This window comes from Meleagris gallopavo, chromosome 10 (assembly GCF_905368555.1).
Source record: "Meleagris gallopavo chromosome 10, MGAL_WU_HG_1.1, whole genome shotgun sequence".
NCBI classification, from domain to species: Eukaryota; Metazoa; Chordata; class Aves; order Galliformes; family Phasianidae; genus Meleagris; species Meleagris gallopavo.
Genome location: NC_139413.1, coordinates 25463924 through 25482918, shown reverse-complemented (window position 1 = coordinate 25482918; position 18995 = coordinate 25463924). Strand labels below are relative to the sequence as shown.

General features: G+C 40.8%; 1 protein-coding gene across 4 annotated transcripts in view; it reads left to right on the top strand.

Moving 5' to 3' along the window:
* DAB1 (DAB adaptor protein 1) overlaps positions 1 to 18995 on the top strand; it is a 128294-nt gene that overhangs the window by 3791 nt on the left and 105508 nt on the right. The window contains exon 2 of one of the 4 annotated variants that reach the window (XM_085231316.1): positions 14225 to 14337. The exons of the other annotated variants lie outside the window; for them this stretch is intronic. The gene's annotated coding sequence lies outside the window, so the exon portion shown is untranslated. The remainder of the gene's footprint in view (positions 1 to 14224; positions 14338 to 18995) is intronic. 4 annotated transcript variants of the gene reach the window in all.

Below are 18995 nucleotides of genomic sequence, written 5' to 3'. Positions count from 1 at the left end.
CAGGGGATTTGCCTCAAGATGTGTACCCTTCTGAAGAATGGAAGCAGAGAGAGACTTGTTGGCTTTTCTTTTAATGTGTGTGTGACTTTAGGAGGTGTTGGGATGAAGCTGGTGCTCAGGATGACCAGCTGTGTGCCTGTGCAGGTGTGGGGTCTGTTGGCATCATGTCCCCAGCTGTGGGGATCTGGTTATCAAGTCCTTTAGACTCAGCTGCATGCTCTCACCAGATCTATCTGCAGCAGGACTGCTGAAGGGCTGTGTTGTGTCTTGCTCTTAGTCATAAAACCATAGAATGGCCTGGGTTGAAAAGGACCACAATGATCATCTAGTTGCTACTCCACTGCTGTGTGCAGGGTCATCAGCCAGCAGACCACGCTGCCCAGAGCCACATCCAGCCTGGCCTTGAATGCCTCCAGGGATGGGGCATCCACAACTTCCTTGGGCAACCTGTTCCAGTGCCTCACCACCCTCTGTATGAAAAACTTCCTCCTAATATCTAACCTAAATTTCCCCTGTCTCAGTTTAAAACCATTCCCCCTTGTCCTGTCAATATCAACACATGTAAGCAGTCATTCCCCCTCCTGTTTATTTAGAGTCACTGGCATGAACTGATGGCAGCACCTCGGAGGTGTGAAGGTTTAGTTAGGTTGCTCTTGGAATCAGAAAGCAGGGTAACCACAGCATGTCTTAGAAGCGCTGTGTTCTGGCACAGGAGGAGTGCCACAGGGCAAGCTTGGGCAGAGCTTCCAGCCTGTCATCCCTTATCCTTTCCATGGATGGTGCTTCTCCCATCATTCCATTATTGCTGGTGTAACGAGGATCCATAAACTGTTACTTTTCTTCAAGGTAAAAAAAAAATAAAAAAATTGAGCAGTGTAATACCTAAGTACACAAAAGCACTGTTACGTATTTTTTCCCTATATACACATATATTTTTCCTTATATACATATTATATATATACACACGCAAATATTTAATAACTGCTGCTTTTTACAGAGCTTGCTCAAGTCTTTGGATATTGCCAAGCAGTTGCAATGAGACACTGAGAGCTTTTTTTTTTCCCTAGCAAATTGTGATTACTCTTGTGAGTAGAAGAACATCAGTTTCTTGAGAGTCTTTGCAATTCCCCAAGCCCAAAGGCAAATGAATAGAAATTTAGTGGACCACCTAGTTCTTGACATCGAATTCTCCAAAGAGGACTCTGACCTAATTTATATTGTATTGAATCAAATAATCCTATCATGCATGTGTGCTTGCCATTTTGTTTTCCTTTAGCAGGCATATTGCTGTCTTGCAAAATGTTCAGATTTAGCAGTTAGGCAGCGTCCCTGTGGTTCTAGGAGGTGCTTTCAGGAGTAGCTACTGGAAAATTACACGTAGAGGACAGTTGTGAAAAAGCAGATCATCAAGATGTAACACTGAGACTGCTGGAATTATTCATACCTGAATGTGAGCGTATCATTGTGTAGTGCTGAGGGCAATCAGGATCCCTCCACTACAAAACCTTCCCATTACTATTAAGGATGGAGCCACAATCTCACCAGAGTGGTTTTTGTAGCAAAAAAAAAAAAAAACCAAAAAACACAATGTAAAGATCTTTGTCATCTGTGTGATAGGGCAACTGGCAGCGTGATTGCTGCATTTCTTCTTTGCAGAGCTGCTGCTGACAAGTGATACTGAGTGTTTGTTGAAGCCAGCATGCTTTGAAGTTAATTAGGAGCTGATTAGTATCCAGGCACTGGAGTTGTGGCCCGCTGAAGCAATTCCTTGTGTTTCAATTCCTTTTCTGGTGTTGTTCTCCAGGTAATAGGACCCATCAGTCTATCTGTGCTAAGTCCCAAGATATGCTTTTGAAGTTTATCAGGTATATTCATGCTGTAAAAAAAAAAAAAAAAAAAAAAAAAAGGCTTTTAAACCTATCCAGCTGTAGGAAAGCTGTGGCCCTGCAGAAATTGAAGATCATAGCAGTAGTTACCTGAAGACTGTTCTTTGCTTTCAGAGCAGGAATCCCAGCTGCAGGACTCTTTTATGCTTATTCAGTAGATTTCAGGGAGGTTTTCTGCTAAAAAGTCCATCTCCTCTCTTTTTAAATGCAGTGTTTAAAGCCTTCTGGCTTTCCAGTTAAGAGGTTTTTGCCCTCTGCTTTCATTTTGGGACAGCCGAGCTTTAACACTCTTTTAGAAGGAGTGAGTGATTAGCGAGTTAATAGCTTTGACAGTCACCAGATGACTCTCCTTGTTCTAGCTCCCTGTAAAATAAGAAAGGCCTTAATTCTTTTATTGCTGTGGAACAAATTGTATGATGTTACACTTCTCTTGAACAGTGTGTGGTCAACGTGGGTGAGAGAGAGAGCAGAATAATGCACTGTATGATGTTCTTAGTCCATGTAAATGATACTTGAAACCAAGAGAGGTTCTTCAACTGTTACTTTTAGAGCAGTTTTTTGCTAGGTTTTCCTTCCTGGCTATCTGCAAGACTCACAGCATGCTTAAGCAGGAAGAAAACTCACAGTCTGAAGGTTACAAAATGTAAAAATAATTTTAAAATGGGGAAAAAAATGCATATTGAAGAACAATGGGTGTTATGGTTATTAGTTGTTATCACTTTTAAGCAGTACTAAACAATTTGAAATGAATGCTACCGCTAAGCATGAGGAATTTCAAAGCTGCAGTGAATTCTGAGGTGTCACTGCACTGAAGTCATGGAATAATGTCTTTTTGCTTGTATTCGGTCATCTGGTGCCACATCTGCTCTCATGCCAACTGCTATTGGTTAAAGGTTCACTTGCTAATGCACAACATGGAGTAGTTTCTTAAACACGTCACTTTGTTGTACCTACAGAAAAGATGTCAGTGAGTCAGGACATCAACATGAGATTATTGAAACTTCTAGCTCTGCATTTAGAATTTGGAGATGGGGAGGCTTAAAATGTGCTCATTTGGGAAACCAGGCACGCTACTGTGCATCCAATTGGTGCAGTCAATATTTCTGATTGTTCTTTTACCCAATTGACTTCAAATCTGCTGAGAGATTGGTTACTTGAAGAGTAGCACCAATCATAGTGGACATTTCTCAACCTAGAGGATTATTGTTATTATTATTATCATTAATTTAGTATCGCTATCTTGTAGTACTTGAAGTGGCTGAGGAGAAAACCTGTAATTGATGGCTGGATGAAAAAAGTCTTATTTGTGTTCACAGCTACCTGAGATGCAGCAGTTAAACTATACAAAAGCAGAAAAGAAAGAGAGTTGATTAAACTTGATTAAACTTCATTGGGTGTATTCAGATGCCTTTTGTAGTTCCCAAGATCAGGGCAGAATGGAGCTATCCCAGCTGACAGGACTCTGCTCCTGCAGATGCAGACTGTGTTGGTAATTTGACAGCATTTACCAGCTCAGTTAAACATGTGTAGTTTGCTTGTGGCTGTGGTGATGTGGGAGACTCTTTGCTTCCTCTATCTGTTAGATTTTGAAGTTAACAGTGATGGGCTGCTGTACAGCATTAGCTTGCACTGCAGGATATTGCTGCCATTGAGGACTCAGGGCAGAAATTTCCAACTGAGCTATGTGATGAAGCCAAGCATAAGGGTAATTATGGAGGAATAAAAATAAAAAGTGAAAAAAAATATTAAAAAATTAAACTTCAATGCAACCCAGCTGATACGCATGGAATTGCATTGTTTAATCAACAGTCAATGCAGTGAATATTAATATTTCAATTAGCCCATTCATTCCTTTATGTAATAATATGCACAGTCAAGCTATTTCTTTGTTGCTGTCTTTTATGTCAGTTTTCTTCAAGCCTTAAAGCATATTAGCAGATTGAAACCTTCCAACAGCAAGAACAGATGATCTGATGGTGTTTCTGTCCCAGCTGTACCACCAACATCAAGGTTCTTACCATTTGGGGACTTTGCTCCTTTCTTTATAAAAAAAGTTCTCTCATTTTAGGGTTTTCATCCCTAAATGCACAAACACTTATAAATCTGGTCAGTGTGCACCAGTAATTCTGACGACTTCATTCAGAAATGCTCAAGGCTCTGGTTATGGTTTTTAAAGCACCTGGTAGTTGATTGCAATGCAGGCTCCCCTTTTAATTGTGCTGTAATTAATACAAAGCAAATCAACAGGAAGTGGTACTTCACACAGCGTGCTGGCAGTTGTGCTCAAGTTTAAAAGCAGTGGAATATGGCAGCAAATTTAATAAAGGTCATTTTATGAATGTTTTTTTTTGGCTGCTGAAGTAATCAGTTGGTGGCTTCAGGACAGTTTTTGCCCACCGTTCCTGTGTAACACCTTCCATGTATTCAATCCTGATTCTCTTCCTTCTGAAAACAAGAGAAATAAAATGTTTGAGGAGTCCTAAAAAGGATAACAAATTGAATTGACCACTTGCTGTTCCAGGCACTCAGATTTTATGACCCTTACTTCCCCAGCCATAGAGCTATTCACAAGCGTTATGTGACAGTTACAGCTGATGAAATTTGGTAAAGTTTCTTTTTAAATCAGAAGAGCTATACTGATTTACATCAGATGAGGGCTTGTCCACTGTTGCTATGTTACGTTTGTGGCAAATGCTAATTGATTTTGATGCATACAGATCCTCAAAGAAGTGAGAATTGTTATTGAATGAATCCCGCTGTGCCAGGCTCTAGTTTCTGGATTTTTAGTGCAGAGTGATCCTGGAGAGGACATGAAATCCTCTTTATGCCGTGAAACAAGAGTGGAAAAAAAAATCCTCCCAGCCTCAGCCATAGAGCAGTTCACAGGCATTGGCACTCCCAGTTTTGGGGCTGACAATGAACAGCAAGCGGTTTTCATAAGGAGCTCTGTGTGCAGCTCTGTTTCCTGCAGCAGGACTCCTGATCCAGCAAACTACTTCTGTGTGCTTGCCCTGAATGACTGTAACATTACTTGTGCTTTGTACGCTCCCTTCATTTCTTAATGTGCTGGGCTGGGCTCTTGGCTGAGATGGAGAGATGGCAGAGAGGGACTGTCCTCAGGATGGGTAGGTCCCTCACCATGCAGTGCAGAAGAAGCCTCATTTGTTAGCTTAAATGAGCCCACTCCTCGTGACTAAAATTTAGGTGAGAAAGGCCCACTTCTAGTTGATGAGGATCCTCCAGCTGCCTTGCTATTTCCAGATAGCAAAAATCCAGATTAGCAATCCTGTGCACTTAACATGAACCAGCAGTGTGCTCTTGCAGCTTGGAAAGCAAATGGTATCAGAAGAGGGGTGGCCAGCAGGGAGAGGGAGGTGATTGTTCCTTTCTACTCTTGTGAGGCCCCATCTGGAATACTGTGTCCAGGTCTGGAGCCGCCAGTACAAGAAAAACAGAGAGCTGTTGGAGAGGGTACAGAGATCACTAAGATGATCAGAGGGCTGGAGCACCTCCCCTATGAAGACAGGTTGAGGGAGCTGGGCTTGTTCAGCCTGGAGAAAAGAAGGCTGCGGGGTGACTTAACTGCAGCCTTTCAGTACCTAAAGGGAGCCTACAAACAGAAGGGGAGTCAACTATTTGAAAGGGTAGATAACAGCTGGACAAGGGGAAATGGTTTTAAGTTGAGGGAGGGAAGATTTAGATTGGATGTCAGGGGGAAATTCTTTATTATGAGAGTGGTGAGGTGCTGGAACAGCTGCCCAGAGAGGCTGTGGATGCCTCGTCCATCCCTGGAGGTGTTCAAGGCAAGGTTGGATGGGGCCCTGGGCAGCCTGGGCTGGTATCAAATGGGGAAGTTGGTGTCCCTGCATGTGGTGGGGGGTTGGAGCTTCATCATCCTTGAGGTCCCTTCCAACCCTGGCCATTCTGTGATTCTGTGCACCAGGCCCTGGTGCTACAGTTTTCCTCCGTTCAAAAGCAGCTTGGAAATGGCCTGCAAACACTGCAAGAGGCTGATTTTGCTAATCAGTAATTTAGATGGAACTTTTTGGCAGAGAAGTGGTACAGGTAGGCATCACAACAAATGAGGTGCAGACATTTGTTTTGCAGGTCCAGTGACACAATAAGAATTATCTTGATTAGTGCAGTGCTGATTTTCTTCATTGTGGCTGGAAACGTGTGCACAATTTGCGTGTAGACAATGAGCAGAGCAAATATAATATCAGTGGTAATGTCTGTAATGGACTTCTGCTGTGACTTTTTCCCCCTCCTCCTTTTGATGGATTAAATTGCATTACTGTAGTGATTTATTTTTCTTAGAGGAGTACTGTTCTGTTGAATGATGGCAGATGTATTTCATTTTCAAGTGTGGATGGATGTTTTTATGAGAGAGAGCAACATTGGATTTTTCCAAGGTTGTCCACGGTTTGATTTGTTAGGAGAAACAGGCAGCAAGAAAGCTGCAGGAATTGTGCTGGTTCTGTGAAATTAGGATATGTACTGCTTCTTTTCCCCCATAATCATTCAGAGGATCACTGTAGGATTACTGCTTATTCAGACAATTCTAGAAAAAACATACAAGCTGGAACAGTGATCTCAGAATTTCTTTCAATGCCAGACATGAATGTTAGAGGTGTTGGGGAAAGAGCACTTTCAATCTAAGTTATAAAGAACAGTAACAGAGGTCATTTGCAATAGCTCTCTAGTTCATAAAGTGCTCAAAAGTTCTGCCTGGAGCTAAGGAAGGTGGTGGTACAGGTCTCAAAATGGGCTGAAGGACTTCTGTTGGACTGCATCTTTAGCATTTGTGTTTCACTGCATGAGACAAGAGATTAATGTACAGTATGACATCTGCATCTGGAGCCCTTAGCAGAGTCCTGATTGTTCCTGTAAGAAGTTGGCTACACTGAATGCATTAGAGCACGGGGATAAAGAGAATGAATGGTGTATTCAGATGTACTTTAGTTTGCAAATGTGACAAAACTGCAAAAAGTGGGGAAAACATTGTCCGCTTAAATTGCAAGTAAGGATGCTGATGTCTAAAGGAACAGTTCCAATACTTGACAATTACTGATTACTGAGCGCTTTTAGGAGGAGCTTTTAGCAGAAGACAAGCACAGGAATTGCAAAGGAATACAGGGAACAGGGAGTAGAATTCTCATTTAGATGACAAACGTGTAACTAGCAGTGCTTCTTAATGCATCTCCATTGCAGTGAGGTAAGGGGAACTTCTCCATGTATTTGTATTACCAATGTCTGGTTTTATGGTTTCTTATTAATGTACCACATTTGGAAACTCTTTCCTTTGTCACCCAGCAGTAATCTTACCAACTCTCCCAGCTCCCCATAACATTTGTTGTAGCCTTAAAATCAATGCTACACTGTGACAGAATCACCCTACAGTATCAGTTACAGGGATAACGTTATTGCCAATGGCTTTAGTTTCTATTCACGATTAACTGTGTGTTTAGGAACTTGTGAAACAGTCTGATGGCTCCTTAAGGAGCTGCATCCTGTTTACAACACAAGAACTTCGATGTTTCTAGCATTCAAAAGCAAGACACAGTTCCGAGTTCCTGCCATTAGGATTCAGCTCTGTAGAGGAATCTGTTATGTTTAACATCAGAAATTACACTTGCCCTTAGTCTTTATGCCACAGAAAACTGACATTCTCCTGTTCTTGTTCAACACTTCACGCTGTTGTGTAGCTGTAAATCTCACAGGCGGGGATGTTGCACCCTGGGGATTTGGTTTTTCCTTGTACTGAGGCAAGCACTAAAAGCTCTCGCTCTGCACAGAAGCCTGCAGGTCTGCCAGCTCTGCATTTACTTCTGGCTTCGATGCTTTCTTATGTATAGCACGTGAATGGAAAAATTGAACTCCACTTTCCCAAATGGCCATCACAGCTTTCTAATTAGACTCTTGATTTATTTATTTTTTTTTCTTTTGTGACAGGTTTGAAGTGTCTCGCATTAGCATTAACACTTAAATTGATGAAGTGTAAAACTAGTGAAATAGTTTCCCAGTGAAATAGTTTCTTTCCTACGGATAAAGGTTGGGGGAACTGGAGAAGAAAAGGCTCTGGGGAGACCTCATTGTGGCCTTCCAATATTTAAAAGGAGCGTATAAACAGGAGGGGGAATGGCTGTTTATGAGGGTGGATAGTGGTAGGACAAGGCGGAATGGTCTTAAACTGAGACAGGAGGTTTAGCTTGGATATTAGGAGGAAGTTGTTCACTCAGAGGGTGGTGAAGCACTGGAACAGGTTGCCCAAGGAGGCTGTGGATGCCCCCATCCCTAGAGGCATTCAAGGCCAGGCTGGATGTGGCTCTGGGCAGCCTGGTCTGCTGGTTGGAGACCCTGCACATAGCAGGGGGTTGGAACTGGATGAGCACTGTGGTCCTTTTCAACCCAGGCCATTCTATGATTCTGTGAAATATGTCACAATGAAGGGAAGCGAATGCATTATCAACTTTATTTCCTAATTTATGCCTTCTTGGAAAATTTGCCGAATGAGATAGAACATCACTGTGTCATTTAAAGTCAGAGCAGTCATTACAGCCCATTTACTGGGACAACTTCTGTAGGAAGGGGTGTGCATGTCTCAGCTCCTCCTGCAGGAGAGATGGCACTGTAAAGTGATTTCAGTATAGAGGGGAGTCGACAAACAGTGCAAAATCTGCCACAGTTGTGCAATTTAGGTAGTTGTGTTCTTTTTTTTTTAGGATTAATGAATAAAAACATCCGAACAGATCCATGATGTGAAGGCTTTCTCCCACTTTCAAAACCCCGAATGCTTTTCAAGTGCAAGTTTGTAATGGTCTTTTAACATGGTAAAAACACAGTGTTTCCTTTTAGTCTAATTGTTGGAAGTGGTTCAACCCATTCCTCTTCCCTCATGTCCTGAAAACCACTCCAAAACCTAAACTGTCACAGTCTAGTGAAGTTGCAAGCAACTGCAAGAAGCCTTTGGGATTGGGAAGCACTCAGCAGCTTGAGCAGTGGTCACTTATTCCCAGACCTTGAGGTTGGAGATTGAAGAGGTAACTGGAAAAAAAGTACAGTGAACAAATTGTGTACACACCATGTACACTTTGTCTGATCATTTTGAAGATACATGAATAAAAACAGCATTACTCTTCTTGAGCCCTCAGTAGAGAATTCGAGACATGCAAAGACAAAGTTGATAAGCGGAGATGTAATTTGTGTTTTTAAGGATAATGTGCACAGAGGGTCACAGAAATGCTGTACATTTAGTGATATCCAGGTTACAAAGGAAGCTTGTAGTTCATGGAATTATATCTATGAGCCTTTTAATATACTTAGGTTGTTCTTTATCTCCTACAGAGCATTGCAGAATATGTTTCCCTGGAGGTGTCTGAAGTAAGGCTAGAAAAATCCTACCTGATCTTTAATAATCCCTCACACGCATGGTAATACTTCAGAATTGTACTATCATTGTATAATTTACACTTAAATCCTTTCGTCTCTGTGCTCCCGCCCTCACACACAAAAAAAATCCTTTGGTGTTATAGGGAGGCAATGATTGCATACTTGGAATGCCTTGGCCTTGTTGCTGGTGTAGACTCACCTGCTTTAATTGATTTATTATGTCGTAGTGTTTTTTTTTTCCAGGGAGTAGGACTGAAAAATGCATTTCTCCTACTGTAGTTAATAGATTCAGGAAGTAATTTGCAGATCAGGAAACAATGGATCTCATATAATAAAAGCACTGCCTAGGTAATTCATAAGGAAGATAAACTTGTATTGTTAAGCTTGCACGTTCTACCCTTTCTTGTAGGCCGTATATTGCCCTCCTGTGCTTTCCACCATTAAGCAATAATGCTGTTGCATTAGTGGAAAAGCACTGCTGCTTTGACTGGCTTTCATAACCATGCACAAAATCAAATAATGTGCTTTACTGAGTTATGAAGAGCTGTGTTATTTGTTTATAACCACTCACTTAGTTATTGCTCTCTGTGCTGCATGTTACAATTTAATCACTGCTCTGCATCTCTTGAGCTCATGCAGGCTGGCGTGAAGCAGCAAGGGGACAAAGCACAATGACTGGCAGCCAAGTGTTTCCATCAGTCAAGACGCTGATTTATTTCTTTGAGGAGGAGTGTAAAGGAAATGAGAATGGCTGTTTTTGTAACTGAGGCACTGAACAGTCATCAGTTAAGCTGCGGAGGTCATCTATAAGAGTTGAAATAGTTCTTGAGGAAGATAAAAACACTGGAGCGTGTCTTGTCGTCTGCACGCCACGCAGTCTTTGTGAAGCTTGGGATGTCCTGTAAGGGCAGCATAAAGGATAAGTCTGGAATCCGTTTAGTTACAGGGTTTTCATTGCAAAAGAAGTTATATGAAGAATTCAAATGCAGCGTGTTAGGAATTCTTCGTCACCTACCTAGCTAATATATGCAGCTGCAAAGTTTTTAGCTGTGTTCAGGGTGATTTATGTGCTGATATTGCAGAATGTTTAAAGTTGAATGCTCCTTGGCTAACAAATAAATCCTGTTTGGAATAGGGCAGGTAGTGTGAATGTCTGTGAGAAGTGATTGATTTTGGAATACAAATTATAAGTTCTAGAGCAAAAATGAGAACGAAAACATTGGTTGAATATTATATAAAAATATTCATGTGCATGTCTGAAATAGATACATTCAAGTTTTTGTGGCCAATTTTGACATAATAGAAATCACATAATTATACATTTCTTCTCTATTTTCGCCCTAGGCTTAACTTTGTCCTTTCATAACAATTTTTTTTCACTTACCTCGAAATTTTAATCTGAAAAATGTCCTTTTTTTTGCAGTCAAAGCGATATTCTGTAGCAAACTTGACAGCACTAGATGGTGTTTTTAGGGCATCTTTTGCCCAATTCTGTATTCCATCTGAATGCATATAGAATCAGAAAAAGCAAGGGGGAGCTTAGGATGATGTTAGATCTTTGTAAGCCTTTAAATCTCTGGAGACCACTGAAAATCTGTGCTCAACTGGAAGGTCTCCTACCTATCAAGAGATGGCTTAGGGAGGTATTCCCTAGAAAGCCTACCTTGTGTTTCATGTTCTTTTTCTAACTGAAATCTTAAGGTTTTCAAACAATTTCATTAAACGTAGTCACATTTTCCTCAGACTTGAGTGCATACATTAAAATAAAAATAGTCTACTTGAAGTAAAGCTTTTGGTGCTGACAGTAGAGAAACTTTTCTTGACCTCCAGGAAAACTGCATGGCTGAAGCTGCTATGGTGGGGAGAGGCAAGGCAATGAGCCTGCTGCTCAGAGCAGGAATGTTCCAACTTGCTGCAGGATGCACTCTAAGGAAGTTGTCTGTGGTATGAGGTGAGATGTGTCTGTGGTACGAGGTGATGAGCATGGTTCTTGTTGCAGTGGTTGGCTGGAAAATCTTGCGATGCAGATTTCTGGGTGATTTAGGCATGTTGCTGCATCCAGATCTACTTATGTTTATTTGGATGGCATTCATTAAGGCACCTCTTCGGTCTATTTGTGTCTTTTTTTTCCTCAAGAGCTTTGCAAAATGTGTTGGTGGATGTATGCTTGTGATAATCCTGGAAAAAGAAGGAAGGAATTGTGCTCTGGACAGGTAGCAGAGCTCCTGCAGTATTTCTTTTCCTCCTGTCCTTTTTCTGAGCTGACAGTCCGTTTAGTCTGAATACGGATTTGTTCTTAATGTGTTGAACTGTGTTATTTAGCCCACTGCTGCAAGCCAAATTGTTATCCCCAGGGATAAAATTGCTAACTTGATTTAACAGGGCTTTGTTAATCTGGAAATTCATTTCTATCTTCTGGATCTTTCCACTACAGGTTCTTTGTGTTTATTAAGTATGATTTTGACAAAAAGACACAAATGTACATTAATAGCAACTATTTAGCTAGCTCTTGTATGCCCAGGAGAAAGCTGTCGAGAAGAACCTTGTCTTATAAGATGCAGTTAGGACCTGCATTAAGCCCTGCAGTGCCTGTGTTTGCACTGCATCGATCCCTTCGAAGTGAGACTCTGAAGGAGCAGCTCTCTATTAGCACCTTGGCTGCGAGTAATTACTGAAATGTGGAACAGAATATCTGAGTGCTTTATTCATAATCTGCTTTGTGGCTGCATTCCTCGCTGCTGCACGTTTTGAATACTGTTTTCTAGAGTGACCAGTTGAATACACAACCAAGCACTGGCAAAAAGGATCTGCAGTGGTTAAAACTACTGCAAGGTGTGCTTGCCAGGGGAAACATCAGAACAGTCCCTGAAAGATTATGTGCAAGGATTATATGAAAGAGAGGATTTGCAAGTCTGGAATGTGCTTTTCCTACAGTATCTATTTCCATTTTCTTTCAGTTCTTGGTTATTTCACATTTTGTTATAATCTCAGAGATAGAGATCAGATTTGAGATTTGCAGTCTGTACTGCTTGAAGTGATTCTTGATGGTGTTTGGAGTATTTGCAAGGTTTTAGCAGCTGATGAAATGCAGATGAGTACATAAAACAAGTAGTAGCATTTATAATTTATATTGCAGAGCCATTCCCCAGAATTATAGAAGTAGATTGAGCCCCTCTATTTCCTTCAGTTTTCTCCAGTGGTGCTAGGGAGTGTATGAAACAGGAGAACATATCCTTGTTACAGAATGCTTAATAAAAGTGACAACAGATGTTTTCAGAAGTGGAAATATCAGAACAATGGGGACTCTTCGGTTATCAGCTGGTCGGTGGTGTCCATACTCAGATGTTGATATCTTCCATTTCTTTCTCCTTTTTTAGATCTCATCATAAGAGATGTATTTCAGATGAAACTTTAGCAGCAAAGAATCACTTCTGTAAGGATGTCTGGCACCCAGGAAGGGGTGTTGCTGTAGATAAGGAGAGTCAAAAAGTTTTGTAAGCACAAGTCATACAGGTGCTTTAAGAATATGATGTGATAAAATGGTTAATCCTGACGTTCTCCCACATTAACAAGAGATCTGATGGAAGGCGTCTCTAAACTAGCTTTTGAGGTTGAATTTTGGGTGGATTAGGAATGGAGGGAAGCTGAGATGTGCGCTAAGGAAAACATGACTGCTGTAGTGAAAGGACATGAGGTAGTCTGACCTATATTGCCATGTTTGCCCATAGTTCATCTGTTTCTTTTCTGTTAGTTTCAAAGGATGACTTTCTAGTCATGAGCTCAATGGATCCATTCAGTGTTTGTGTTTGCAAATGATCATTGTGCCACGACAGTTGCAACATTAAATAAATAAATAAAGCTGATATATTACGTGCCTTTGAGTACTAAATTGGTTGCAATTACCTGCATAAAAAGAGTTGTTTTATTAATTAATTGACTTGGAGAAAAAAAGGCTGGTGACCCTCTGAAGGAATATCAATAACTGAAACATTAATTATGCAAACAAGGACTCTCTTTACTCTTCATTATTCATGGCTTAACATGAAAATTGCCTTTTAAGAGAATGCTTCGTTTGTATATTTCCATGTGTTTGATTTGCCTGGACGTAGGCTTTGGGATGCGGCCTTATGGCAGCACTGGGGCAGGGCCGCGGCCTTCGTCCCCTCACAAAGCTCACTGAGTTTTGCTGATGCAATTACTGTGCTTCGTTGATGAAGGAGGAGGAGAAAGGAGCAGGAAGGCATCTGGGGAGGTTTTGGGGATTTTGTTGTGGTGCAGGTGATTTTTACAGACTAGGAGAATGCTTTCCCCACAAAGGGCTCTGCCTGCCTCCTTCTGAAGTTTCTGAGAGCATTGGCAAGTTCCGATTAAGGATTCCTGTTGCATTTTATTCCTTCTCATATCCTTTAAGACAAGCAGTCAAAAGTTGCCAGGGCTCCTTCTCACTCAGGTGTCCAACATTAACATGCCTGCAAGAGGACAGGGAGGAAGAGCTGCCCTTTCTTTTCCAGCAGCTGAAAGGCTGTGCTGCGAGTAATCGTCTTTCAGTTTTCAATATGCATACAAAAAGTAGTAGCTCCGCAGTGCCAGAAAATCCTTCACTCCCCAAAGATTCAATCGTACCTTTTTGTAAGTATCAGGCTTTAAGATATCCTCTTTTTAGTGCCTTGGAACTTGCTATGCCCACAGCAGGAAGGGCTGATGAAGAAATACATCCCCCCCTTCCCTTGTAGCGTGATGAATTGTGGAAGTCCTGATTGAAAATTCTAATCACAGCCTTGCAGTCCTTCAGATCACAACCCTTGACAGTTGATTCACTCCTTTTCATGCCTGCTGCCTCTCGCTGCTTCTGGTGCCTCTTATGCATGAGTCTATCATTAGCGCACAAAGCATGATGGATTGGTTGGGGTACCTCTATCCTTAGAACCTGGGAAATGCTTCTCTTTCAGAATCAAAGAACCTGTGTGTGACATCGTCATGAATGAGAGAAGAAAGTAATACAGTATTGGATGTGCCTGTTTGCTGCCACTATTTAGAGAGAAAATGATGCATTATGGGGAATGTAAGTATATGGCCTGTTGTGTTTTTTTTCTCTCTCCTGGCAAACGACGCAGAAAATCGTGGATCTTAATGTGTAAGCTGAGTCTGGCAAATGCATTGAAGTTGTAATGCTTCTCTGAAATAGTAACTGTAAACACAAAATTTTACTTAAAAATCAGCCTTTTCATGAAGCATTGGAACTTTTGGTGTGAACTGATGACCAAAATGGTTAGGAATAATTGGCTTTGATACTGGCCAAGGCCTCGCATCGTTTTTGTGGGTTCTTCTCCAGAGATGCCTTTGACAGGAAACTTCTGCAAATATTTGCATCTGCAAATACAAAAGTTCAATTTGCAAATGCTTTTATTTGTCTATGTGACTTGGCATTTAATGATTCAGTGAACAAGACAGTTAAGTTCTGGCTCCAGCGAGAGATTGATAGGAACAATTTTCAAATGTGGTATCAAAACAAAGTGAAAATATGTCATGTTCAACTACAGAGCTCTGATGCGTCATGTGGTCCTCTAATAAATGAAGTAGCTCTACAAAACTGACAGATCTGCAAGAGAATGTTTTTAAATCTATGATGATTAATTTTCAAGATGAACTCCAATAAAAAATACGTTAGTAGATACTTAAAGAAGGTGAGGAAAGGCAGCTTTCTGAAATGAAAACAAGCAGGTAATGATAAGGCTGCCTTCCCTTTTATATCACGCTTTCTAATATTTCTACAGTGTGTAAATTGATATTCTGACTGCTGCAGCTGGCAATAACAGCTACTCGTGGAAGTGTAACATCTCATGGAAGTTCCACTTCTTGGATTTGTACTGTTGCTTTCTACTGGCAATGCCAGAAAGCAAAGCTGAAGATTTTCTGCCAGAACTGATGATTCCCTCAGAGCCATCAAAGTAAAACAGAACTGAGCCCAGCGAGAAGGCAAAAGTAGCTCTGTGTTTCTAGAAAGAAAAACTAACTCAAGTTCGTTCATCTTGAGTATTTGCATTAAGGCATTTAGAATATTGTTCAATAATTAACTGGTGTATTTAAACATAGGTAGTATTGGGCTTAAATATGCCTTGATACCATTTATACTTAGCAAGAAGTCAACCATACCTGCCAAGTGCTTAAGTTTTATTTGTATTGATTCATGTTTATTTTTGGCTGCAGGGTTCCTTGCTTCACTTCTTCCCATTTCATTGTGTTTGCACAGATGCCTTGGCAATTGACAGGTGCAGAATAGCTTTAATGCACCCATTAGTACAAGGTAGTTGGTGGAAAACATGATTTAATGTAATGATGAAGGAATTATACACTGGGACAGATCCTGGGTTACTGTATGCAGTGCTATTCTGTAAAGTTTTGTTGCAGTTTTTAGCAGAGCTACATATCATGAACAAGGTCCCTGTTGGTCCCTGTCAGGTCCTTATCCTACTGTGCACAGAGAAAACAAGGTGGATCTGAAGAGCTTAAAGACCTAAATGTAAAATGGGAGGAGGAAAAAAGTACCAAAACAAATGAAACATACACACGTGTATGGTATATGTGCTTGTTGCCTCTAGTGTGCTTCAAAATGGCTTTCAAATGCAAGTTGGTTGTTTTGGTCTTCAGTCCTTAACACCAGGATTCAATTACGACCACTGAGGTCCCCAAAGAATAACCAACATCATGATGAAACTGCATGCTCTTTTCCTCCAGCTAATGCCAATATCTGTACTGGGGGAAAAAAAATTAATCTGTTCTTTGCAGCTGCTTACAGCTGTGTGTTTTATCAGTAGCCGTGGAAGGGGAATACCTGTATTTTGTGCTAGTCTAGAGTGCATGCAGCTTTTCAGATGGAATCAATACTTTTACAGGGAGTATCTTTCATCAGCACATGTTCAGTAGAGATCGGCGTTAATTAGTTTCTTGAAATTAAAATACGTATGGATTTCCAGAATGAGAAATACACTAGCTGAGATTGTCAAATGACCGTAAGAAATTCAGCTATGCATCTGTCATTTATGTGCTCTGTTCTCTATGTTGGAATCCCAGTGCCTACAATACGTGTCAGATTACGTACTGTACTTCACTGAACGACTGCATAGCCTATCTATGTAATGCTTACTAATGGCAGAGTATTGTGGAGTGTTATGCAGTGGTTCTACATGAACTTGTTTACACTTTGGGCCCACTGAGTGCTCTGTTCCTGCTTTGGGATTGCCAATTATAGCATTAGCTGTGTTAGGGGACACTGGCAAACTGGGGTACAAACTGGATCACAGACTCGTTTCATGCACTGTATGGCTGTTAGCTGGAACAAGGTACAGTCACTGCCAAGACAAAGCAATGAGATTAGTAACCTGTAGGTGAGTGGATCTAGAACACCTTGACCATTCATTCTCACCAAATCCAAGTTTCTTTCATAATCTTATTTGTTTAAGAAAAGATAATTTTCTGAAAGACTATCATGGTCATGACTAATCAGTTATACTGATTTACAGCAGCATTTACAGTTGGGGGAAATTCAAAGTTTCTTAGGTATAAATATTCACTTGCATATGATGTCTTGTGAATGTGTTGTTTAGTCATTCGGATGTCTGTTAGCGCCTGGCATGAAATGATCAGAAAAGTGTATTCATTACTGTCAATAACAGTTGGATTGTATCTCTTTAGCAGTTTCTGATGAGTTTAACTATGAAATAATCTGTATTTATTCATCATTTGAGCTGATAAAGCTGTATAAGTTTGGGAAGTTAGTTCTGAGAACACTTGGAAGAAGATGTTTCATAAAATTGAGCATCTTCTGAAAATACACTAGTTTGTGCATCGCATGTCTTGCCTTTTGGTGGTCCTATGGAGAGATTCTGCCAAGTGCTTGGTCGGGGGAAGTTCTTTACAGAGAGAGTGGTGAGGTGCTGGAACAGGCTGCATAGAGAGGTTGTGGATGCCCCGTCCCTGGAGGTGTTCAAGGCCAGGCTGGATGGGACCCTGGGAAGCCTGGGTTAGTATGAAATGTGGAGGTTGGTGTCCCTGCATGTGGCAGTGGGTTGGAGCTTCATGATCCTTGAGGTCCCTTCCAACCCGGGCCATTCTGTGATTCTGTAGGTTCTGTTTTGAGATTTAAGAAAGGTGCTATATATGTCCTTCTTACAAAATGAGATGCTGTTTGTGGTCATTGTAATGCAAGCATATAACTTGGAAGCACAGAGTAGAAAATGCCTTTAAAGCAAGGTTGGTATTTGAAATTAATTTTCTGGATCCTTTAAAGAAGTGCCTAATTTATGCCCGCCTCAGAGAATAGCATTTTGACATTTAGAAATGGGCTCTTGACTTATTCTGTTTTTCTAGCTGTGACCTGCATGTCCTGGATGTCAAATCTGGAACTTGAAGTTTGAAGCTGGAGTCCATCTGTGCATGCAAAAAATTTGTATTTAGTACTTTGGTAGCAATACCACTCACACTACAGAATAGTTCCCATCTGTGATGTGAGTAACTGTTATCCATACAGCTGTTAGGTTGTTAAATTAGATTGCATTTGTTGGTTAATAGCATATTAGAAAATATTCAGGTTAGAGTCGTTGTGAGTTACAGACCTTGTAAAATCTCCTGATGATAACAAAAATTAAGACTGAAATTACTTGGCTTGGTTTTGGCTGTATGTTTTTTCTTCGTAATGAAGGCTGTGGCTCATACATGCCTCTGTACTTTCTCAGATGGACATTTGCACTTGAAAGTCTTGTGAAGGGACTGTGCCTGCTGAGAAAGCTGACTGTGTAAGCTCAGTGCATGCACTTAGCTGTAATCGCTGGAAAAATGACAAGAGCCACGGAAACCAAATTCCTGTCCAGTTCTGCCATGTTGTCGGAGGTTGGACTGGATGGTCTTAGAGGTCTTTTCCAACCTTAATGATTCTATGATTCTGTGTGCTAATGAATCATTTTTGCAATAAACAGTTCAGTCTTCTGGCTTGCTTTTTAACTTCTATCTCAACAAATATGTGCAGACTGATCAGGAGTCAGACTGTATGCTAAACCATGATTTGTACTTTCCTGAGAGCATGGCTTTCTATGTTGGCCATTTTACAGTCCAATACTAGGTTGTATTAAATATTAAAAAAATGATAATATTTTAAGCAGTAATCAATTTGACTTGTCTGAAATGGTCTGGACTTCCATTTTAACATCTAGTGGCGAAGTGGAAAGGCTGTGCAAATGTTTGGTACTTTCATTAATGGGGTATTAAGCCTTGAAAGTCATCCGGAGCCTTTGTCTCTGTTAGAGCATTCTCTGTGCTGTGAATCTTCCCTAATAGTTGAACCAAATGAACTAAAATAGCCTTTGGACTATTTGTTGCACTGTGTTGTTGGGGGAAAAAAAATAAAAAATAAAAATTAATCCTGTGTCATTTTGCATTTGCTGTCTGTGAATCAAACTGTGAAAACTAATTTAAAAACTTTCACACTTGGCTTGAATGAGGACTGTCAGTGCTTGGAGAATGTTAAATTGAATGCAATTAGTTCGAAGTGGGCAAGCTTAGTATACCCATCAGCCTCGGAGTGCCCAGCTTTAATGACTGCTCTGAGAAACGAACACTGAAGTTACAGAAAAGAGTTTAAAGGCATTAAGTTGCTGTTAAAAAAGTAGCCTGTATAGAACAGAGGTTTGATAACAAAGCAGCTTGCACGCTGAGGGGTAAGGAGGT